The sequence below is a fragment of the Felis catus genome, chromosome E1 (genome assembly GCF_018350175.1).
Source record: "Felis catus isolate Fca126 chromosome E1, F.catus_Fca126_mat1.0, whole genome shotgun sequence".
NCBI lineage: Eukaryota > Metazoa > Chordata > Mammalia > Carnivora > Felidae > Felis > Felis catus.
In genome coordinates, this window is record NC_058381.1 from 18,718,628 (window position 1) to 18,742,993 (window position 24,366).

The window sequence follows — 24,366 nt, forward strand, 5'->3', positions numbered from 1 at the left end:
GTCTTGAATGTCATGTTCATTCATTCCCTAAATGCATGCTGTCCCTACCGTGTGCTGTCATACTAAGGATCGAGGATTAGAGACAGGCCTATAGAAAGCTGCCCAGGAGGGGATCGTTCTTCAGAGGGGATGACCAGACGCTGGTCCCACTGCCAGACAACAGGTGATGAGAGCAGGGTGAGGAAAGCCGAGGAGTTTCAGGCCAGTGCCACACCCGAACCGGCCTCCTCCGCCTGTGGTTCAGCCCTTCTGAAATCAGGGGGCCCATCCTTGGTCAGCAGGGGTGTGTCTTGATCACAGGAGTGAGGTTGGTTGTATCCCAGGCCTTTCGCCCGCAGGAGCTGTGTGAGTGAAGTCTGGCCAGGGTTTGGGAGAGGTTGAGTGTCCCTTGCCCTTGACTGGCTCCATGGCGGTGGTCCCGTGGCCTTCAGGTCACTGGTTGGTGCTTGATCCAGTTGTGCCTACTCCCTCAGGTGGCAGACAGTGGGTGCCCAGCTGGCCAGGGGCTGGCCTGTCAAGGGGATGGGTCGGCTAACAAGGGATTGGCCACTTTCCACCCGCTGAGCAGGTCAACTGGCGACACACACCCAGGAAGTGCAGGTAGAGGAAGCAAGATACAGGATGGGATGAACGGGGCAGGGCAGGGAGGCAGCGCAAAGTTGGGAGTGGGGGCGCGGTGCGCTGCCTGGGAGAGCCTCTTGTCCTCACTAGCCTTCCCGTCTTCTGCCCTCAGACTTCCACCCCTGTGATCCCTGCGCGGATGCTGTGTTTGGGTAGGCCTTAAATTACCCAGGGCCCCGGCTCTTAAACGCACATAGCCAAAGGTTTACAGGGCAGCCGCCAAGCAGAAGGAAGAAGGAGATGAAGGCTTGTCCCAGAGGCTCAGGTAGTGTGAGCTCCAGAGCCAGACAGATCAGAGTTAGGTCCCAGGTGTGTCACTCCATAGTGCTGGGACCGGGAACGGCCCCTCACTGTTGTCTGCACGTTCCTCACCTGCAGCGGCCGCACATCCCAGAGGTGATCAGTTAAGGATGGTGCGTGCAGGTGGGCGGCCGGTCATGTGGCCTCCTCCTCCCATCTTCGGTCACGACCCTTCTCTGAGGTGGGTCTGCATGTCGCCCTGTGCCCACTGTACAAGCTCAGCGCCAGCGGGAGGGCGCCTGGTACCTGCTGTCTGCCCCTGGGCTGATGCCTGTTTGCACTTACGCGGCTTGACTGGAGTGCATTTGTATTGTGAAGTTCCGAGGTCTCCGTGAGCAACACAAGGCTGCTGCTGTTAAAGGACATCGGTTCTCCTGGAGGGACGGTCACATCTGGAAGCTGATGCCTGGGGCAGCTTTGCCACCAGCAGTTCCTCCTTCGTACCAAGCCTGCCCTGCCCTGTCTGGTTTTATCCCCCCCAGCTCCACCCCCCCCAGCCGTGCCTACCCCCATCTTAACCGAGCACCTGCTTTGTGCACAGCCCTGTGCTAGGCAGGAAGGCACGGTCCAAGGTCTGGACAGATAGGGGTCACCAGGAGGTTGAGTAAATGTGGCTTCTAGAATGTTCTCACAATGCAGATTCTTTTATTCCCTCTCTCATTATTTCCTCGTATGTGTATTTTTTCCTGGAGGTTTCCATGCTTCCCCTGTCTCTGGATGAAAACTGGCCTAGGCCTCAAAATTTAGGGGCCAGTCTTAGGTTAAACCCGAAGTTGCGGTTACTTTTCAATCATAAAACGGTGCCATTTCATTGATTGAAAGATGCAGTTGAAGGTAAAAATAAAATTTCAGAACTTGAATTAAAGTTGAGGCTTCTCTCCTCTTCCAGTTGGGATCTACTACAGATGGGAATCCCCCTGTCAGAGAAGAGGGACGTAGGTGGGTGGTCTTTGCTTACTGGTGGGGGTGGGGGGCTGGGGGGGGGGTCGGGGTGAGGGGGTAGGGGCATTCCAGGCTGAGGCAGTTTAAGCAAAGGCACAAAACAGAACCCCGTGCTCAGGAGCTCCCATGCTGTGTCATGTGGTTGAGACATCATGGACCAAAGCGATAGTTCTGTCATCACCTCTTCATGGAATTCTCTCTCTTACCAGAGGGTAAAGCCCTTGAGGGCAGGGAGCACACACCAGCCACCAGCCCGTGGCGGAATCCTGCCAGCCAGCTGTATGCCTGCTGCCCAGGTGGTAAGTTACGCATATTTGTTCAATGAACGAATGATAATACTGGGCAAACGGAGGTCTCTTATGCTTAGATTTTTATTGCTTTCTAATAATGGGGAGGCGGGGAGGTGGTGATTATTTCTTGGCCAAGTACTGGTCGTGTGTGCGGGAGGGGTGGCGACACCTATCACGGGCGCTCAGGAGCTGATTTGGAGGTGGGAGCATTTACCGCCGCTGCATGAGGGGCTGGCATGAGTGCCTCCCACGGACATCCTCAAGGAAGTTTGTCTGGAGGCAGAGAAAAGATTTCTCACGAAGCAAAGATTGTCAGGAGTTGAGACCCAAACTTCCTCCCAGCTTCCTGAAACGAACCTGTCCCTCTGTCTGTCTTGCTTCCCTAGGGGGTGGGGATTAATATGAGCCCTCGGGGCAAACAAAGCAAACTACCTTTGTTGAACGACTGGGAGGAACTTGGTGCTGTTCGGTTGAGGGAATGGCCTTGTTAACAATGGGATGGGTGATTGCAGTTCAAGGGAAAGACCAGAAGTTCAGGGATCAGGCCTTAAGAGGTTGAGAGCAACCTCTAGCTCCACCTCCTGACGGCTCTCGCTGCCAATAGCGTGGAGACATAGCATCTCTGGAGACCGTGGATCTCTTCCCACCAGTGTCTGGGGAGGTACCTTATTCTCTCTGCGCTTTGAGCAATGAGTGCACAAGAGGGGTTTCGTTAGACCCCTGAGGCTGACTACGGCTCACACCCTTGAGATTGGGTAAGCCCGCCCACCCCCGTGCCTGTCGATTTCAGGTGCTAACCCAAACCAGGCATCTGTTGTTGTTGTTTTTTTTTTTAATTTTTAAGTTTGTTTATTTATTTTGAGAGAGAAAGAAACAGAGCACACGGGTAGGGGAGGGGCAGAGAGGAGGAGTGGAGAGAGAGAATCCCAAGCAGGCTCCGTGCTGTCAGTGCAGAGCCCGATGTGGGGCTCGGACTCAGGAACTGTGAGGTCATGACGTGAGCTGAAGTCAAGAGCCAGACACTTAACCAACTGAGCCACCCAGGGACCCGAAAAGCAGGCACCTCTAATCACCAGTCCCACATACTGCCGTTCCCAAATTGACGTGGTTCTCTTACCCCCAGTGCTGACCTCCCTCTCACCCTGTCCACGACGTTCTCAGGCACCCTTGCACTTTACAGATGGATCCCTTGCTCTCCCAGCACTCCAGCCTTTTCATTCCATGTGTATTTGCCCACGGTCGCCTGCCCACAGTGCCCTTCTTGCGTCACCTTATTCACCTGAAAAACATCTTTTCTCTATCAAGACTGAGCTCAGGCATTATTTCTATGAAGGTATTCCCTGCTCCCCCCTAGCATCACATCTTCCAAGATTTATTTCATGTTAACTGCTGAGTGCAATCCAGATGACACTGGCTCCTTGAAAAATGAATGCAGTCTTAGGCCAAATTAAGAAAGACATGGGATCAAGAAGAAGGGAGGTGAAAATCCTCCTTATATTCTGCTTCATTCAGGTTACATCTAGAACAGCGATGGTCAAGTATGGTCCGTGGACTCCTGGGAATCCCCCAAACCCTTTGGTGGGGTTCTCAAAGTCAAAACTACTTTCATAATAATACTAAGACTTTGTCTTTCCCACTCTGTGAACTTTTGCACGGATGGTACACGAAAGCAGTAATGGGCAAAACTGCTGGTGCCTAAGCATCAATCAAGTTCAGGATTATCACCGCCAGCTTCCTCATGACTGTCCCCGATGAAACAGCAAAAATTGTTAATTTTGTTAAATCTCAACCCTGGAGTGCACTTATGAAAATATTCTGTGTGGTGAGATGAATAGCACACATGAGGCCCTCGTACCGCATACGTAAGGATGCGGTCTGGAGGAAAAGCACACGGTTATGCCAGGTCTGAGCAAAAAGAAGTGCTTTATTCATGGAACACCCATTTTTTATCTTTTGTTGGAACAGTGACTGACCAACTGATTTTTCAGACTTCCTCTTTTTGGAAGACATGTTCTCAAAAGTCAATGAGGCGAGCCTGTCATTTCAAGGACACCAGCCGACAAGATTGGTTGCCCGTGGCCAAAATTGAGCTTGTCCGTCACAGGCCAATGGGTGTTAATGTAACCGTTTGCATAAAGCCTGTGGATATGGTTTCGATTTCTACAGTGCAACTGACTTTTAAAAAAAATTTTTTTTTAATGCTTATTTATTTTATTTTATTTTTAAAAATTTTTTTTAACGTTTTTATTTATTTTTGAGACAGAGAGAGACAGAACATGAACAGGGGAGGGGCAGAGAGAGAGGGAGACACAGAATGGAAAGCAGGCTCCAGGCTCCAAGCCATCAGCCCAGAGCCCGAGGCGGGGCTCGAACTCATGGACCGTGAGATCGTGACCTGAGCCGAAGTCGGACACTCAACCGACTGAGCCACCCAGGCGCCCCAATGCTTATTTATTTTTGAGAGACAGACAGCACGAGCAGGGAGGGGCAGAGGGAGACAGACAGACAGACAGAATCCGAAGCAGGCTCCAGGCTCTGAGCTGTCAGCACAGAGCCCGATGGGGGGCTCGACACCCAGGCACCCTGAGTGCAACTAACTTTTAAGAAATGACCACTTGTCAAGTTTTGGTGTAGTATCAAAAAGAATATCTGGGGGCGCCTGGGTGACTTGGTCGGTTAAGCGTCCGACTTCGGCTCAGGTCATGATCTCACGGTCCCGTGAGTTCGAGCCCCCCGTCGGGCTCTGTGCTGACAGCTCAGAGCCTGAAGCCTGTTTCAGATTCTGTGTCTCCCTCTCTCTCTGCCCCTCCCCTGTTCATGCTCTGTCTCTCTCTGTCTCAAAAATAAATAAACGTTAAAAAAAAATTAAAAAAAAAAAGAATATCTGAACAAAATTAAAAATGCCTCTGTTTTCCAAATACACAGCTGTGGGAGGCTGGATTTTCTTCATGTACTTCAACCAAGACAACATTTTGACAGGCCAAGTGTTGAAGCAGCTGCCTCCAAGAGATTTTCAAAACTGTAAAGTAATGCCAGTCCTCTCTAATTAAAAAAAATATATTTTTCATAAATGTCAATATATAATAGGCTTATCATTTCTCTAAGACAATAAACACCAACATATAACCCACAGTCACAAAAACGGTGGGGTCCTCAGTAATTACCGAGGATGTAAAGGAGCCCGAGGGCAAAAAGTTTGAGAACTGTTTTGTAAGCATGGTTTAGTCAGGTCTCTCCCCTTCTGTCACAGCATAGAGTCGTCAGACCCTAAATTTAGGGCTTTGATCTGGATCCCGGTTACATATTCCTATTGGCTTTGGCCCCTAAGGCCAGCATATCAGAATTACTGGAATGTGGACCCGTCCTCTATCTTGTTAATCGTCCTTCATGGCTTCATCTCCCCTGAAGTTGTTGCCATTCATTCATTATTCATTAATTAATTCAGACACTGAGCGCCTCTTATGTATCAAAATTCCATTTATCTCCATCTGAGTTGGATTATGGGTGGCTTATTATTTTATTATTTTTAAAATTTATTTTGAGAGAGACAGAGAGAGAAAGAAAGTACAAGCAGGGCAGGGGGAAAGAGCTTCGGGGGGGGGGGTGGATAGGGAAAGAACCCCAAGCGGGCTCCACGCTCTCAGTGCAAAGCCTGATGTGGGGCTTGAACTCACAAACTGTGAGATCATGACCTGAGCCGAAATCAAGAGGCGGATATTTAACCCACTGAGTCACCCAGGCCCCAGATTATGAATGATTTCATTCGCTCCCCCTACCGATCTGTATGGTTTCTGGAAATGTGTGGAGAGATTTAGTTTTAGGCACCCATGATGAACCATAGGAATCTAGAAACCTCTTTCATAACTCAAATTTAACAAGTTTTTTTTTTCCCTAAAATTTTCCAATACACACACATAGAAAACATTTGTTGGTAACAAGTGTGGCTGAAACATGGTGAATCACTTTGAGAACTTATTTTTTTTTTTTCTGACATTGTCACCTTCCTATTCCCATAAATCTTTCAAATTCTTGAATGGGAGAAAGAAGAGGAGTTGTCCAAGGGGCCAACTTGCCAGGTCAGCCTCAGGCTCCAGCCCTCAGGAATGAACATTCTTGTCCTTTCCCTCATCTTTGCTGCAGTGTTGGTTTCATGCTGTCCCTGCCTCAGGACGCCCCGTCTTTCCCTTGCATACTTGGCTATGTCACCAACCACCGCTGGAGGAGCTTACGACCCTTATACACTGCTGGCGGGAATGAAAATGGCACAGGTGCTTTGGAAAACAGTTTGGAAGTTTCTCGAAATGTTAAGCGTAGAGTTACCATATGACCCAGCAATTCTATGTATATACCCAAGGGGAATGCCTCATGTTCACACAAAAAAACTTACAGACAAATGTTGCTGACTCCATTTATAATAGCTGACAAACAAACAAGCAAGCAACCCAATGTCCATCAACTAATGAACAGATGAATAAAGCATAGCATAGTCATACGGTAGAATATTGTTTGATAGTAATAATTAAAAAAGTGAAGTCTGATATGCCCTGCAGCACGAATGAACCTTGAAAGCACCGCTAAGTGTAAGAAGCCAGTTGCCAAAGACAATGATATATTGCATGATTCCATTTATATGAACTATCTGTAATAGGCAAATCTGTGGAGGGAAGAGGTAGATTAGCCTAGGGTCGAGGGCAGCAGGGCTTGGTTGGAATGGGAGTGACTGCTGACTGGTATGGGGTTTCTTCTTGGAGTGATGAAAACAGTTTAGCATGAGATTGGGGTGATGGTGTACAACCTGTGAATGTGTTAAAAGCCATTGAATTGTACACTTTATTTTTTTAATGTTTCTCTTGCGGGGGGGGAGGGTGAGCAGGGGACAGGGGCAGAGAGAGAGAGGAGAGAGAGAATCCTAGGCAGGCTGCATACTCAGCACAGAGCCTGATGTGGGAGTTGTATAATGTATACACTTTAAATTGTACACTTTAAATGAAGGAGTTGTTGGGGCGCCTGGGTGGCTCAGTCGGTTAAGCGTCCCACTTCAGCTCAGGTCACGATCTCACGGTCTGTGAGTTCGAGCCCCGTGTCAGGCTCTGGGCTAATGCCTCGGAGCCTGGAGCCTGCTTCCGGTTCTGTGTCTCCCTCTCTCTCTGACCCTCCCCCATTCATGCTCTGTCTCTCTCTGTCTCAAAAATAAATGTTAAAAAAAATTAAAAAAAAATAAATAAATGAAGGAGTTGTATGGTGTGTGAATTCTATCTCAATAAAACTGCCAACAAGAAATCAAATGCCAGGAGGAAACCAAATAAATCTCAACGTATCTGGAAGTTAACCAGTTAAACTATCACTAATTTCTAGAAAATTCTCACCTTCTTGATTAGTTTCAGTTGAAAGGAATCGAACCGTCCTCTCCCTTTAAGTGTATCTGAAGTTGAATTTCCCTATTGCGCCTCTCCTGATGCCTCCTTCAACCTCCTGCGCTCAGCTTGTGATCTTGTGGGGTGGTTCTCACCTTTCTTCAGAGAACTCTTTGGGTCCAAGAGAGGCTATGACATTTGTCCAAGGTCATATCTCAAAAACATACAAGTCCCAAGTTAGGTCCTTTCTAGAGGTTGAAGGCTGTTCCTCCAAAGGCACAAAGAGATGATAACCTATCTCTGTTAAGTTATACTTTTAAAAAATTATATTTTCATCCCCTCTTCAAAATCTCAGAGGCACAAAAGGACTTGGGGAAATGAAGTGGCTTTGGTCTACAAGTAGTTTAGCTGAGTTTTTAACTGGCGTGCCCTCAGCTTGTCACTTCTGCTTCAAGTAATCTCAACCCATCATCCCAGTGTGCCGTACTTATGGTGTCACTTAAAACAAATTTTTGAAATATAATTTATTGTCAAATTGGCTAACATACAGTGTGTAAAGTGTGCTCTTGGTTTTGGGATTAGATTTCCGTGATTCATCGCTTACGTACAACACCCAGTGCTCATCCCAACAAGTACCCTCCTCCATGCCCATCACCCATTTTCCCCTCTCCCCCACCCCTCCATCCACCCTCAGTTTATTCTCTGTATTTAAGAGTCTCTTACGGTTTGCCTCCCTCCCTCTCGAGAAACTTAACAGAACACCATGGGGGAAGGGAAGGAGAAAAAAAATAGTTAAAAAAATTTTTTTTAATGTTTATTTATTTTTGAGACAGAGAGAGCATGAGTTGGGGAGGGGCAGAGAGAGACAGAGACAGAGACAGAGTCTGAAGCAGGCTCCAGGCTCCGAGCTGTCAGCACAGAGCCCGACGCGGGGCTTGAACTCAGGAACTGCGGGAACACAACCTGAGCTGACGTCAGACGCTTAACCAACTGAGCCACCCAGGTGTCCCTATGTTGTCATTTTTTAAGTGTGGCAAGGAATGAAAAGGATTGGAAAGCCCTGGAGTCTTCTTGGTGTTTTCTGTGGCTGAAAGCACTGAACAGAGGTGTCCCTCTGACTTGTATATGGCCATCACAACCCAGAAAAAGAGGTATGATACTGTTAGGGGATTGGCTAATAGCTGTGTGACTTTGGGGAAATTACTTAACCTTGCTAAGCCTAAATTTTGTCATTTGTGTAGTAGAGATAAAAATAATAGCTGTCTCCCAGTGTAGTGGTGAGGATCCAATGTAACATGCTTAGCTAGAGCCTGGTACACAGCTAGCACTCAATACATGTAGCTGCTGTGCTTGTTAATTGTATATCATCTCCCTGCACTGGTGGTTGTCTGGGATCAATTTGGGCTTGCAGACTGACTTCCCTCTGCATGTTATTTCACTGATCAGGGAGGACAAACTCATTTTAATATTTCCCTAAAAACTTCCATCATAACTGAGAAGAGAAATCTGAGGAGAGAAACCAGGAACACGTCCAAGTGGTCTCCGATGTAGCCACGTGAACAATGTCATGAGGCTCTTAAAGGATGATAATTAAAAATAACATTTTTTAAATAAGCTCTATACCCAACATGAGGCTTGAACTCACAACCTTGAGATCAAGAGTCACATGCTTTACCGACTAAGCCAGCTAGGCTCCCAAAATAACTTGCCTTTAAATTTTAGAAAGAGAGAGAGCAGGTGCATGAACTGGGGAGAGAGGAAGAGGGGGAGAGAGAAAATCTTAAGCAGGCTCCATGCTCAGTGCAGAGCCTGACATGGGGCTTGATCCCATGACCTGGGATCATGACCTGAGCCAAAATCAAGAGTTAGATGCTCAACTGGGTGAGCCACCCAGGTGCCCCAATAATTTTTAATGAAAAGAAAAACACCTAAACAACTATGATATGATGCTCCCAAGAGAAAGCAGTATACAAAATTGCATGCACAATGTGCCCATTTGACAAGGAAACCATCAGACAAACTTGCCTGTGGAGAGAAAAGGAACCTGGAGAGAGAGCCATCAAAATGTGAGCCGTGAGGGGCGCCTGGGTGGCGCAGTCGGTTGAGCGTCCGACTTCAGCCAGGTCACGATCTCGCGGTCCGTGAGTTCGAGCCCCGCGTCGGGCTCTGGGCTGATGGCTCAGAGCCTGGAGCCTGTTTCCGATTCTGTGTCTCCCTCTCTCTCTGCCCCTCCCCCGTTCATGCTCTGTCTCTCTCTGTCCCAAAAATAAATAAACGTTGAAAAAAAATTAAAAAAAAAAAATGTGAGCCGTGATAGTGCAGTTGTGGGTAATTTTTCTTCTTCCTTCTATTTTTCCGAATGCGTCACATTTTCCTTCATGGGGAAAACCCCCATGTTTGTTTATTTAAAAGACAGCCACCCCAGAACAGGCAAGGTGAATCATGGGTCAAATATAGTAACAGGAAAACCCTTCAGGCATTGAGATAGTGGAGAAAAGGAGTCCCTAGGTCCCATGCTCCTCTCCTCCTCCAAGAGTGTGGTTACCTACCTTGGGGTTTTCCAGAGCCTGGCCCACCCTCAGCTGACCTCTCCCCAGCTTTTAGCACTCCCTGTGGATACCAGTCTGGAGTGAGCCCTGAGGCTGCATTCCTGGGGACAGAGACTGACTGTGTGCTCTTCGTCTTTGTGCCCCCAAGGCCAAAATGTGTGTGCAATGCCTTGTGTGTGGTAAGAACACAGTAAGGGTTGGATAGAGAGAATCTCCAAGGTTGTTTTTTATGACTTGTGACTTGACTTGAGACCTGACCTGCCGACCAAGCCTCTGGGACCAGATGGTATCGGAATTCACGGCACCATACTCATGAAATGGATACACCCGTATGGAAAGAGGCATCTGGGGGACTCCGTTCTCCTAAACCAGCCTCATCATTATTCCCCAGTATTCTCATTGTTCTGCCATCTTCTCTGATTAGCGACCTCTTCTCAGAGGTGTAAAGATCTCCATTAGCTCAAAGACCCTTATGTCTTGGAGTTCGAATACGTGATATTCAAGTTTACATTTTCCAATCACTATTGTAAGTAACTTATCCCGACAAAGCTGTTACTGACAAGAATCTGGCTATGTTGTGGACCAAACCACATCCTCTACAATTTAACAATGCAACCCCACAAGGCCCTGCTTAGCCAGGTCCTTCTTGGCCCTGGTCTCCTCCCCCAGGACTCCCTCCCTCCTCGTACTCTGATCCAGCTGCCTCATGTTTCCTGCCCAAATGGGCCCAGTGTTTCGGGCTCTAATCCCAGCCTTTGTTCACCCTATTCCCCTGTCTATTGTGCCCTGCCCTTGGTCCATCTGCCAAACACTTCCCCTCTCTTTCAAGGCTACTTCAAGGCTCCTTTACAAAGCCTTTCTTGACTTCTACCCATGGGTAACACTGGTTACTCCCTAAGAATACCGCCATCCCTAGAACATTTCTTGCACTTATTCCATATTCACCCTTTCTCCATTTATTTACTGGACACTTGATAAGGAACTGGGTGCTTGGTATACATTGTCTCGAATTCTGGCAGCAACCAAGTGAGGAGGCATTGTCGTTACCCTTTGCTAATGAGGACACTGGGGCTCAGAGAAGTGAGGGACTGGTCCGGGTTCTCACAGACGTTAATGGTAGAGCCAGGATGGACACTGGGTCTGTGTGATTCCAACACTCGGTCCGGTTTTGCCAGCGTGAACTGGATTACCCAGCCACATGGTGGTTGCTACAGGTAGTGGTGGCTACGCATTGTCAGTAGTCCCCAGATAGGAGGGGCTTAGAGCAGCAGTCTGGTTACAAAGGGAGCAGCTAAGAGATGGTCTGAAGTGGCATTTGGGCCACAATCATACTGCTTTTTATGGACTGCATGTTTATATAAGGCAGTTTTAGAGGGGCTTGATGGAGATTCTGGGGTGCTGAAACCCTCCCTTGCGTGACCACTGTGGATGGACTCAGGGAAAAGTTGGGGGTAGTGGGCTTGGTCAAGGAAGCAGAAGGCAGAAATGCAGTTATAGGAAATCACGTGTCCATATCAGGATGATCAGTCACTCAACTTCATCATCCACACTGAGTCATAGCAAGACGGGCGTTCCATCAGGAGTAGATGATGCCATCCAGTCCCTAGAGGAATCTCTAATCCAAAAAAGATGTGTGAAAGAAGAAATTTGAAGTTTGTGGGGTATTAATAATGATAATAATTAATAATAGCCCTTTAAAAAAGTTCTCACTAAATGACATCTCCATTCTCCTGAGAAGGGAGCAGCAATTATTTTTTTTTTCTAAAACGAGAAAGAAAAAATTAATTGGGAAGAGCAAGAAACAGTTGCTATTATTAACAATAAAATCATGACACTTGGGTGTAAAAGTTTCAACTTAAAAAAATCTTTTAAGTCTACTTATTTTGAGAAAGACAGAGACAGCTCAAGCAGGGGAGGGGCAGAGAGAGAGAGAATCCCAGGCAGGCTCTGTGCTGCCAGCGCAAAGCCAGATGTGGGGGGTTCAAACTCACAAAACTGTGAGATCATGACCTGAGCTGAAACCAAGAGTCAGACGCGTAACCAACTGAGCCACCCAGACGCCCCAAATTTTCAACTTTTCCAAAGAGCCAGCATTGATCATTATCTCATTTGGTTCTCACTTCCATTAAGTGAGGTTTCAGGAGAGCCTCTTACCCCTAATCCACAGGGCGAGACAAAGCTCTCTGTGATGGAAACTGGGAGGAATGATGAAGCCCTAATGGGTCCTGTGAGGCAGGTGCTCCAGTGCTCATCATGGAAATTGAAGTTACTCAGTGAGCTGTTGTGGGCAGAGAGAGGGACCGGGTAGGTCCTTATTGACTGGACGTGAGTTGAACTCAGGTCCTGGTAGACAGAAACTGCCCCTATGAGAAGGCAGGTGAGCTGTTACTACCTTTACGTTTCCTTGGTGATCAGATTCGTTTGGGTTGGCAAGGACATTCTCAAAAGTCCTCAAACGGCATCACCAATAGTGCCAGGCAATATCCTTGCACACAGGGCAAAGTTCAGCACCCTCTGAGTTGACCACTCAGGGATGAGTAACTTGCTTGTTGACATTCGACCCCTGATGGCTGCGACCCTCCTCTCTAACTTTCAGCTTTAATTACTGCCTTCTTTTGGGATAGCACTAGTTATAGATGCTGTTGTACAAAGAAGCACTGATGATATCATCTGTTTCTTCTGTTCTTCATCCTTTTATTATTGATTGGATTCTAGGTTCTGGTTTTTGAATAGGTCACAGCACATATAGTAAATAAATACTAGCATATTAGGCTTTAAAGTCATCCTTTTCACTGGCATCGATGTCATCGTATTTCAACCCATTTTGATTCAGTTCAAAACAGTTCAGTAGGTTTTTGAACTCCTACTCATTCAGAGCATTATGTTGGGCACTAAGGATACAGACGTGCCTCCTTACGGCTCCAGTTCTCATGAGGCTTATCGTCTAGTGAGAAGACAGACATTAAATAAGTAATTATATGCCATTAGGATAATCACCAATGCTACAGGATAGTGTAGTAGGAAGACTCCACCTAATCTTTCTTTTCTTTTCTTTTTTTCTTTTTTAAGACTCAGCCTAATCTTGATGGGTAGAGCAGGAAATGGGCACAAGGAAGGAAGAAGGGGAAGTAAGATTCCAGCTGAGAATTGAAGGATGAATTTGTTGGAGGTGGGTGGGTGTTGGAGGGTGATGGGGACAGGAAGCAAAGAGCACTTCAGTGGAGAATATAGCAGTGCCAAGGTCTAGAGAGCTTGGCATATTTGTAAGCTTAAGGGAAGACCAGTTGTTTCCTACTACAAGGGGGAGAGTCATAGGGGATGACCTAGGACAACCTCGCCAGAGCTACACTATGGATCTGGGACTTCATCCCAAGGGATTGGGAAGGCTGGATTAAGTGGTTGGGATGTATTATACTAAGCAGGTAGCAGATGATGATGATGATGATGATGATGATGGGGTTGAAGATGATTGTAATCACAAACACTTATATTGTGCTTACTACGTGCCAATCACTGTTCTAAGGACCTTACAAACATGAATTAATTTACATAAAGACCCTTCTAATCTACCTCCATTTTCTGGTACCAGGAGGCAAGACCAAGCCAAAGTATATGAGAGAAACCTGAGTCAGGTGCTGGGGAGACCAGAGACCAGAGGCAAACCCTACGAGAGTGTTCTGGAACCAAGTTCTCAGGGTCTGGCAGAGAAGGACCTGAAGGAGAGCAGGTTGGGGATAATCCAAGAGGGCCGGGTGACTGGCACAGACAGCTTTGGGGTTTCTCAGCTCGGCTTAAATGGCAGAAGGCACATCACACAGAGCTTGGTGTGCCGAGGTGGTCTATCTCCTGCTCTTGGTGTGAACTTCAGAAGATAATGGAGGTGACCCAGAGACTCCTGTATAGGGTACGAGGACATTAGAATTGCAAATGCTAGGCTAAGACATGAGTAAAAAGTAGGAGAACCTCTATGTTATGATCAGAACCTGAAAATGTTTTTTGAAATTTTGTATTGCTTATTTATTCTCGAGAGACAGAGCATGAGCATGGGAGGGGCAGAGACAGGAGGAGACACAGAATCCAAAACAGGCTCCAGGCTCTGAGCTGTCAGCGCAGAGCCCGACGCGGGGCTCAAACTCACAAACTGAAAGATCATGATCTGAGATGAAGTCAGACGCTTAACCGACTGAGCCACCCAGGTGCCCTGATCAGAGTCTGAATTTTAACCGGTACTGACATTGACTGGCTAAGTCATCTGTCAGCTGACAATATGGGTAACGTCTACTGCGCGTACGTCGCAGTAATTTGGAGTGGGGCATGGGTATTCGTGCCGTGGAGGGTATCGGGAAAGCTACCCTGGCCCAGAGTCTGAGAGGTTTGCCTCTAATGCCAGTGTTGCTATCATCCGGCCACGCGAGCTGCTGCAAACCCCTCGCCCTGCCCAAGTCTCAGTTTTCTCATCTGTGAAACGGGCTCTATGCAATTATTATGATGATGGAATGAAATTTAACGTGTGAGCGCATCCCTCCTAGGGGCGACAGACACATCACTGGATTAGGGGCGGGCGGATGCTGAGGAAACTGGCTGTGCTCTAAATCAGCATAAAACTGGCTTGTCCCAGAGCGTCAACTTTATAAATTGGTGTCATTCGGGAGATGCAGTTGGCGGGTATCTGCGTGTGTGCTTTCAGGGCATCCTTCCCCCGGGAAAGGGGCCCACAGAATACAAATGAGGGTCTGAGGGTTGCACGGCAGGCTCTCAGCAGAGTGGGCAGTTGCCATGTGATCGGCGTGGCAGGCTCACAGCAGGGTGGACAGCTGTGACGGTAGCCGCTTCTGCTTCCCATCATCCTTTCTCTCTCTCCCACCTGACTTTGCAGGGACCAGCTGTCCTCCACCCAGATGGTCGTGACTAAGTTCCGGAGTATCTAGAATTCCAAGAAGGGGTAGAGGCAGATGGCCTGGAGTGGTCAGAGACAGCTTTAAAGCAGACCCAGGAACTTGAGCTAGACGTTGAAAGGTAAATCGAAGTGGGGCAGTCGTGGAGAAGGAAAGGCATTTCAGGTGGAAGGATCAGCAAGAGCAGAGGCTCAGAGGCATAAGTGAATGCGGGGCTGTGACCAGGTGGCAGGGCATTCTCAGGAGATGGTGAGAGATAACCAACAAATCAAATCAACCACCATCCCGGGTCTGGATTATGTCTGGGTCTTGCCAATCAATTTATTGGTAGCCTGGCCTTTCCTGGTCACCTGTTTTATGAGCCAACATCCATCACTCATTGTCAGAAAGTTCTTGCTCATGTCTAACCTAAGTCCACACTGCTAACATGAGGTTGTTTTTTCCGGGTTTGGTCTTCAGAAGAGATAAAAGGCACAGTTTATGGGAAGGCCCAGCTTGGAAAATATCCAGGTCTTGACTCCAAATATCCCCGTGGAAAGCCTCTGCTGTCTGGAATGGCCCAAGGAACTGGAGCAGAGGGATCCTCCTTCCAGAGAGGGGTTCTTGGCTGTTCTGGGGCTTCCGAGTATTTCCTCCTTGTCTTTTTTTTTTTTTCAATTTTTTAAAAAATGTTTTTATTTATTTTTGAGACAGAGAGAGACAGAGCATGAGCAGAGAAGGGGCAGAGAGAGAGGGAGACAGAATCTGAAGCAGGCTCCAGGCTCTGAGCTGTCAGCACAGAGCCCAACGCGGGGCTCGAACTCACGAACCGTGAGGTCATGACCTGAGCCGAACTCGGACGCTCAACCGACTGAGCCACCCAGGCGCCCCTTGTCTTTTTTTTTTTTTTTTAACTAAAACAGTTGACAATTTTATTTTCACATTTCACAATAGAAATGAAAATTGCCCCCCCCCCTTTTTTTTTGGTCCCACTCCTCCTCTGCCAAAACTATTCTCTCTCTTGATAGGAAGGGGGAGCAAGTCTTCCCTGTCATGCTGTTAGAAAACACCCAGAGTCACAGCACCATGACCTCCTGGTGAAGCAGAACAAGTAATAGAAAATGGATATAAAGAGGTTCCCGTCTCTACTTATCTGCCTGGTCGGGTCATTCCAGGCCGAGTGGGCGCCATCATGGGATGGGCGGGGCTCTCACCACTGGGGGCCCAGGCGTCCTTGGCATGTGGCCTCCCCTAGACGGTCTCATTCCAGAAGCAGGTCCCACTGGCATCATCCCAGGAGAGGGAGGGCCCATCCTTGGCATCATGGCGGGGCCCCCCCCTTAGGGGTCCTGGCATCATACCAGGGCGAGGAGGACTCGGGAGCCTGGGGGGAGGTGGGATCATGGCCCAGGCAGGAGGAGGAGCAGAGAATGGAGGAGGAGGGATCTTGCTGAAATGCCTCGGTGGTTTTGTGGGTCAGGCTCTGAGCCTGCTCTCTATCCATTTCTGATAGTCTTTTACATTCTCTTTGTGTTTCCTACCGCTGTGGTGTTGTCTTTCTCACAGATGGAGAGTCATGGGTCAGGGATGTGTCGCAGGGGTCACAGTACAACCCAGCCATGCTGTTCTGCGGGCCAGTGCCCCCCCACCTTTGTCTTTTCGGCTGATAAAAGGGCTTGAGATTCCCCCATTCAGCTCATGTTGAGAAGGAAAAAAAAAAAAGGAAGAATTCCTCGTCTTTGTTTTTGGAATAAAAATAATGTGCAGATGCCAAAGATCATATTGGGATGCAGCATTTAAGAGAAAAATAGCACAGGTTTTTTTTGTTTTTAATTTTTTTTTCAATGTTTATTTATTTTTGGGACAGAGAGAGACAGAGCATGAACGGGGGAGGGGCAGAGAGAGAGGGAGACACAGAATCGGAAACAGTCTCCAGGCTCCGAGCCATCAGCCCAGAGCCTGACGCGGGGCTCGAACTCACAGACCTCGAGATCGTGACCTGGCTGAAGCGGACGCTTAACCGACTGCGCCACCCAGGCGCCCCTAGCACAGGTTTTTTAAGGTAGTTTATTTCTGGGCGCCTGGGCGGCTCAGCCGGTAAGTGTCCGACTTTGGCTCAGGTCACGATCTCACAGTTTGTGAGTTTGAGCCCCACGTTGGGCTCTCTGCGGTCAGCACAGAGCCTGCTTTGGATCCTCTGTCCCCCTCTCTCTCTCTGCATGTCCTGCTCCCCCTCCCCCGCTCTCAAAAATAAATAAACATTATGAAAATAAACTATATTTCTGATTTTTAAAATGGGTGCTTCTGGTATATTAAAATTGCCCCCAAAAGCAAGGGAATGGCATCAGAGAGACCAGGGCTCCTATTCTGACCGGGGGCACTTGCTAGTTGTGAGAACCTAGGCAAGTTATTGCACTTTTCTGAGCCCCAGTTTCCTCATCTGTAGAGTGGGGTAGGGCAGAGGAATCCTTTCTCCATAGGGTTGTTAGAGAAATTACCACATTATAGCACAGACGGACCCTGGGAGTTCAAGCTCCCCAGTCTACCTTGTTCTCATTCTTTTCTGTTGCCTCTCCCATTTCTTCCTCCCCTTCCCGATCCGCTAGTCTGGTCCAAGTCTTAACCGGCCTGAGGGGCCACCAGGGCAGGGCTCACAGCTGCTTTCCTCTGTTGGCACCTGGAGCCCAGCTCCCCTGCCCAGAGAAACCGGGAACTCCTTCTGGAGGTGAACCTGTTGGTCTCCCTTTCATCTTCCTTATCAAGCTGGGGTGATGAAATCGAGCGGCCCAAGGCAATTACCCGTGCTGTCAAGCACTGGAATTTAATCAGAACTCACAGACCAGCTCTTGGGCTTGTGGCAGTTGGGGAGCTCGAGACATTCTGGCCTTCCCCCACTTTGTGCTGCTTTTTCTGATACCGCGAATACTTTTGGATGCTTATTGGTATGCAGGAAAGCCCTGAATATCTGGCTTTTTAATAAGAGTTCCCATGGAGGGGTGATTGATTGCATCTCTGGAGGCCAGTTGCCACTTCGGAGACTGATGGGGCAGCTTTTCAGCAAAGAACCTAATTAAACAAGCTCGAGAAAGCTCCAAACGGACGTGTCTCTGTGGGGCCGCAAGACCATGGTTTCAGGGACAAAGAGGGAGGCTCCGATGCCAGCCGCGTGAAATAAACATTTTCATCCCACAGCCCTTTCCAAAGGCCCCGAGGACTCTTGTTGGTGGGTTCCCCTTGGGGACCCTGCCAGGAATCAGGGAGTGAGGCAGGGACCAGGACTCCCTAAATCTTTTTCCTCTAATAGTACAGGGGAGTACTATGGCTGGAAGCCATTTGTTTAACAAATTAATTTCCTGTTTCATTTAATCAGTGAATAATTGTCATATGCGTTTTTTTTTTTTTTTACTTTTACAGAATAGGTAAGATATTTTCATGCTTCAAAATTCAGAAGATATGAGGTAAAAGTCCCCCTCTGACGCACTCCCCAACCCAAGGTCTGGAGGCAAGCAATACAATAATAATAATAATAATATATTATTATATTGCAAGGATTCCAGTTTCTTATACCCCCTTCCAGAGATATACTGTGTACAGAAAAGCTATACATATTTTATTCCTTTACCTGTTTTTTTAATCACATAAATGTTAGTCATTTATAAACTTTTTCCCAAACCTTGATTTTTAAAAACTTAATAAGGGGCACCTGGGTGGCTCAGTCGGTTAAGCGTCCGACTTCGGCTCTATTCATGATCCCGCAGTTTCTGAGTTCGAGCCTTGCATCAGACTCTGTGCTGACGGCTCAGAGCCTGGAGCCTGCTTCATATTCTGTGTCTTCCCCTCTCTCTGCCCCTCCCATGCTCATGCTCTCTCTTTCTTTGTCTCTCAATAATAAATAAACATTAAAAAATTAAAAAAAACCTTAATAATAAATCTTGGAATTTTTTCAAAAATTGCATAAAAACTTCATTATTCTTTTTTGTGGTTGGTTTTAGTCCACTGTGTGGAGACATCCCAACTTTTTTGCGATCTCCTCTTGAGAGATATCTGGTTTGCTTCCATTCTTCTGCTATTCACTGCAGTGAATAACCGGGGACAAATGTCATTTGATACATGGGCAAGTCAATCTGTAGGATAAGTTCCTAGAAAGGGGTTTTTGGGTGGAAAGGTATTTATCTTTGTAATTTTGAACAGTGTGGTGAAATTGCCCTGTTGAAAAGTTGAACCAATTTACACAACCATCAGCAAAGTATACGTGTGTTTTCAACATGCAGTGTGTTTAATTGAGTGTCTATTATGTTCCCCATACATCAGGTGGTTAAAAAGGTAGAGCCAACCTCTAATGGCTTCCCTTTGCCCTTAGGTAAAGAGCAGCCTCCTACCGGCTGCCTTGTATGACTCCCAGCCTCCCTGCCTTCCTCTCTCCTTGCCCAACTCACCGCCCTCAGGCACACCGACCCTTCTTTAGTTCCTCAAACATGCCAACCTCCTTCCCCTCGCATGACCTTTGTATATGAAGTGCCAGGTGCTTAGAAGGCCCTTTCTCCCCTCTCCTCACCTTGTTTTTTAAATGTTTATTTCTTTTTGAGAGAGAGAGAGAGAGAGAGAGAGAGACAGAGTGTGGGCAGGGGAGGGGCAAAGAGAGAGGGAGACACAGAATCCGAAGCAGGCTCCAGGCTCTGAGCTGTCAGGACAGAGCCCGTGGGGCTCGAACTCACAGATCAGGAGATCATGACCTGAGCTGAAGTCAGAGGCTTACCCGACTGAGCCACCCAGGCGCCCCGCCCCTCTCCTCACCTTGTTAACCATTTTTAATCCTTAGCACTCAACTCAGGCACCATGACTAATTCTCTATAGCTAAGTTATAAGCTCCCCAGCACCATGGACTCCTCCTCAAGGCCCAGAAGCTATTATCATTTCGTTTCTGAGGTTATTCAGTTAATGTCTGTCTTTCCTGCTGATCTGTGAGCTCCATGAAGGCAGGGAACATGTCTGTTTTGCTCCCCATTGTAGCTCCAGAGCTTAGCACTCTCCCTGGTGCCCAACAGGCACTCGGTAAATATTTCTTATTTGGATTTATTCAAGAAGATCAATGCCTATTAAGTATCAACCATGTGCAGGAACTATTCCAGGTACTGGGAATCTATTTGTGAATAAAACAGACAAAATTCCTGCGTGGTGCTTAACATTCTGATGGTGGTTGGGGAGAGGAATATGCAGTCAATAAATACATAAACTGAACATAGAATATGTCAGGTTGTGGTACATGAAAAGAAATGAAGCGTGGTAAAGAAGAAATGCAAGATAGGATCAGGAGAGCCATTTAACACAGAGTCTTCAGGGGCACCTGGGTGGCTCAGTCGGTTGAGATTGGACTTTGGCTCAGGTCACGATCTCACGGTTTGTGAGTTTGAGCCCCGCATCGGGCTCTGTGCTGTGCTCCAGTTTGGATCCTCTGTCCCCCTCTCTCTCTGCCCCTCCCCCACTCATGCTCTCTCAAAAATGAATAAATATTAAAATGAATAAATAAATAAAGTAGAGTCTTCAGGAAGTTCTTTTAAATAAGGCGATATTTGAGCAGAGACCTGTATGAAATGAGGGAGTGAGCTGTGTGGATATTTGGAAGATGAGCATTCCAGACTAAGGGAATGGCAAAGACCTTGAGGCTGGTCCATTATAGGCATGTTAGAGGAACAACAAGAAGACCAGCATGGTTGGAATCAAGAAAGCAAGGGAAAGTGAATGAGGATGGACGGATGAATGAATGACCCATTGACGTGTGGTGGGAAAGGTGAAATTTGCAAGGGGAAAAACTGTAGTGTTAGACCAAAATCGACAAGGGTCTTCAACAAGTGGTACCAGGGCAAACGGACATCTACATACAAGTAGTTGACCTTGATCTACACTTCCCACCATCTACAAAAATTAAAATGGAGCGGAAACCAAAATGCAAAACTTAGAACTAGAAAGCTCCTAGAAAAAAAAAAAAGAGAACATCTTTGTGATCTCAAGCTAGGTAAAGAATTGTATCTAAGAATAGATACAACACCAAAAGTATGATCTGTAAAAGAAAACAAATTGTAAATTGGACTTCTTCAAAAGACATTGTTAAGAAAATGGGGAGACAAGTCATAAACTTGGGAAAAATCATTGCAGAGTGCGTAACTGATAAATGACTTGTATATAAAGGACTCTTCATACTCAAAAAAGCAAACAACACAATTTAGAAAGGGCAAAAGACTGGAACAGGTACTTCAAAGAAGATACAGGAGTGGCAAAAAATATGGATAGCAAGTTACATGGAGAAGTCTGTGAAAAGCTGCTCGAGGGGCGCCTGGGTGGCGCAGTCGGTTAAGCGTCCGACTTCAGCCAGGTCACGATCTTGCGGTCTGTGAGTTCGAGCCCCGCGTCGGGCTCTGGGCTGATGGCTCGGAGCCTGGAGCCTGTTTCCGATTCTGTGTCTCCCTCTCTCTCTGCCCCTCCCCCATTCATGCTCTGTCTCTCTCTGTCTCAAAAATAAATAAACGTTCAAAAAAAAAAAGAAAATTGAAAAGCTGCTCGACGTTGTTAGTAATTAATGAGATGCAGATCAAAACCACAGTGTTATATCATTATCCATCTTTTAGAATGTCTAAAGTAAAAAGTATTGATGCTATCAACTGCTGACTAGGTTGCAGAGTACCTGGAACTCTTTTTTATTTTATTTTATTTCATTTCATTTCATTTCATTTCATTTCATTTCATTTCATTTCATTTCAATTTATCTTATTTTATTTTATTTTGAGAGAGAGAGAGAAAGAGCACCTGCATGCATGAGCAGGGGAAGGGCAGAGGGAGAGAGAGAGTGTGGAACCCAACCCGGGGCTTGATCCCACAAACCTGGGATCATGACCTGAGCCGAAATCAAGAGTCGGATGCCCAAACAACTGAGTCACCCAGGCACCCAGATTATCTGAAACTCTTTTTTTTTCAATTTTTTAATTTATTTTTGAGAGAGAGAGAGAGAGAGAGAGAGAGAGAGAGAATGAGTGGGGGAGGGGCAGAGGGAGAGGGGGAGAGAGGATCCAAAGCAGGCTCTGCACTAACAGCAGAGAACCGGTGCGGGGCTCGAACTCATGAACCATGAGATTGTGACCTGAGCTGGGATCCTCAGCCAACTGAGCCACCCCGGCGCCACCTAGAACTCTTACACCTTGCTGGTGGCAGTGCAAAAATGCTGCAGCCACTTTAGAAATCACCTTGGTGGTTTCTTACAAAGTTAACGTACATCCACCTCTCATACATCCACCGTATGACCCAGAAATCTCACTCACCCCGAAAGGAAATCAATGATCACACAAAACCTGTATGTGAATGATTACATCGGTTATTTGTAATTGCCCAAACTTGGAAACAACCTAAGTCATCCTTCACTGAGGAATATATAGATAAACTGTGACACATCCATACAAGGAAGTACTACTTCTCCATTAAAAAAAAAAAAAGTGGACCAGATATGTATAGCAACATGAATGAATGTCAGATGCCTTATGCTAAGTGAAAGAAGTCAGACTCCGGTCTGCACACTTGGACATTTTGGAAACGGCCAAACTATGGGGACAGAAAATTGATCAGGGCTTGCCAAGCATCTGAGATCAAAACCTGAGCCACATGATCTCTCTGAGCTTCTGTTTCTTCATCTGTAAAGTGAGGGTGATTATACCCATCTCCTCAGGTGTGGTGAGCACTCAATGCCAAACTATACGAAATAGCTGGAAAACCGCCAGGGCTCAAGAAATGCTCGTTTTCTCCCCTTTTTCTTCTCCTACTTTGGGAAGACCCCTTTGACAGTTGGCTAATCTCTTCTATTAAGTGTTGATTTGACTAGTTTGCCTCTTGGAGGGGCCTCGTATCTTTAGATTCTGGAGGCACCTTCTTGCTCTCTAGGCGTCAACAGCTTCTACTGACATATGTTGACTATGACTTGGGTGGTGATACCATCTGGAATCCAACCCAGGATTCAGATAGGTCTGAAGCCCCAGTGGGACGGCTTTCTAGAACCCTATTTGCATAAAGGATAGAACCTCCCTGAGAACTCCGTTCTAAGAAGGTGATACAGCCAAGGATGATGAATGGCTAAGAAGGAGCCCTTAGGAATGACCGAGGCGGGGAGAGAGGGCAAGGACTCTGATGGTCTCTCAGATTGGCACACCTGCCCAGCCTCCTTTGGACTGTTTAGGGACCCCCCTCTCAAAGGAGTGTAGCACCAAGAGGGATGACTGCGAAGAGGGATTCTCTTCCTCTTTGCACCAGCAAACCCCACAACTTTAATATTTCAAGGGCTCCTGGGTCTTGGCTATGACAGGAGATGGTGGTGTTTCATGGCCATGGTAGTGCCCTGGAATAGCTCTGTGAAGAAACCAGGGCTCACCAGGAGAGGACTCAACCATGGGCACATGGGGGGAAGTCTCCAGGGAACTCCCAGAAGTGCATGAGCAAATGGAACAAGGGGAAGGGGGTTTTGAGTCATTACTCTTCTTGGAGCACCTTCTGTGTCCGTAGGCTGGGAGGATCTTCTCCGTATTTCTCCCCACCTTTCGTTCTGATGATTGTCACATAGTGTCTACAGATGATTATGATCCTTCCGGTATGGCCAGTTATTGGAAGACAAGCCCAAAGGAGGTCTTCGTTAACAGAAATTTGGTCAGCAGACATCCATTAAGCATCTACTGAGCACACATCATAGACAGAGCCCTGGTATGTTCTAACAGGAGGCTCCAGTCTCCCTGGTGAGTGCCTCTTATTGGGGGCAGTCACACATGAAACAACTTTAGAATTGTGGTCTTAATAATATATGTTCTCATACAGACACAAGGGTGGTGGGCTCTAGGCGTGGGAAGAAGAAGGAGCTTCTAGGTTCCTTCCAGAAGAAGGACCTTTAAAAACTCTGAGGCCTGAGGGGCGCCTGGGTGGCTCAGCCGGTTAAGCATCCAACTTCCGCTCAGATCGTGATCTCGTGGCTCGTGAGTTTGAGCCCCACATGGGGCTGCTCAGAGCCTGGAGCCTGCTTCAGATTCTGTGTCTCTCTCTCTCCCTGCCCCTCCCCTGCTCATGCTCTCGCTCTCTCTCAACGAGTAAATAAATATTAAAAAATAAAAAACAAAAACTCTGAGGCCTGGGTCCCACCCAAGACCAATCCCATGGGAACCTGTAGGTAGAGGCCTGCTGCTGACATTTTTAAAAGCTAACAGGTAGTTTATTTTCCTTACCTCATATTTTTAGGACCATTTTCCAGTTAATTAAGACTGAATATTAAACAGGACACAAATAGAGGCAGATCGAAGAACATTCCGCATTTCTAAGCTTTGTAAAAATTCAAAAATGGGACTCTCGCCCTTTGAAGTACTATGTGTTTTCAACAGCAAACTGCTTTAAATATACTGTGCAAAAAATGAATCAA

The 24,366-nt window shown here is 47.1% G+C and overlaps 1 protein-coding gene, 1 non-coding gene and 1 pseudogene across 2 annotated transcripts in view; 1 reads left to right on the forward strand and 2 right to left on the reverse strand.

The window, feature by feature from the left end:
- NOS2 (nitric oxide synthase 2) overlaps positions 1-24,366 on the forward strand; it is a 119,734-nt gene that overhangs the window by 4,599 nt on the left and 90,769 nt on the right. The window contains exon 3 of the mRNA XM_045044087.1: positions 2,073-2,162. The gene's annotated coding sequence lies outside the window, so the exon portion shown is untranslated. The remainder of the gene's footprint in view (positions 1-2,072; positions 2,163-24,366) is intronic.
- Positions 9,128-9,200, reverse strand: TRNAK-CUU. Its single transcript has one exon. It is a non-coding gene; the product is annotated as a tRNA-Lys (tRNA).
- LOC101091913 lies at positions 15,964-16,551 on the reverse strand (annotated as a pseudogene).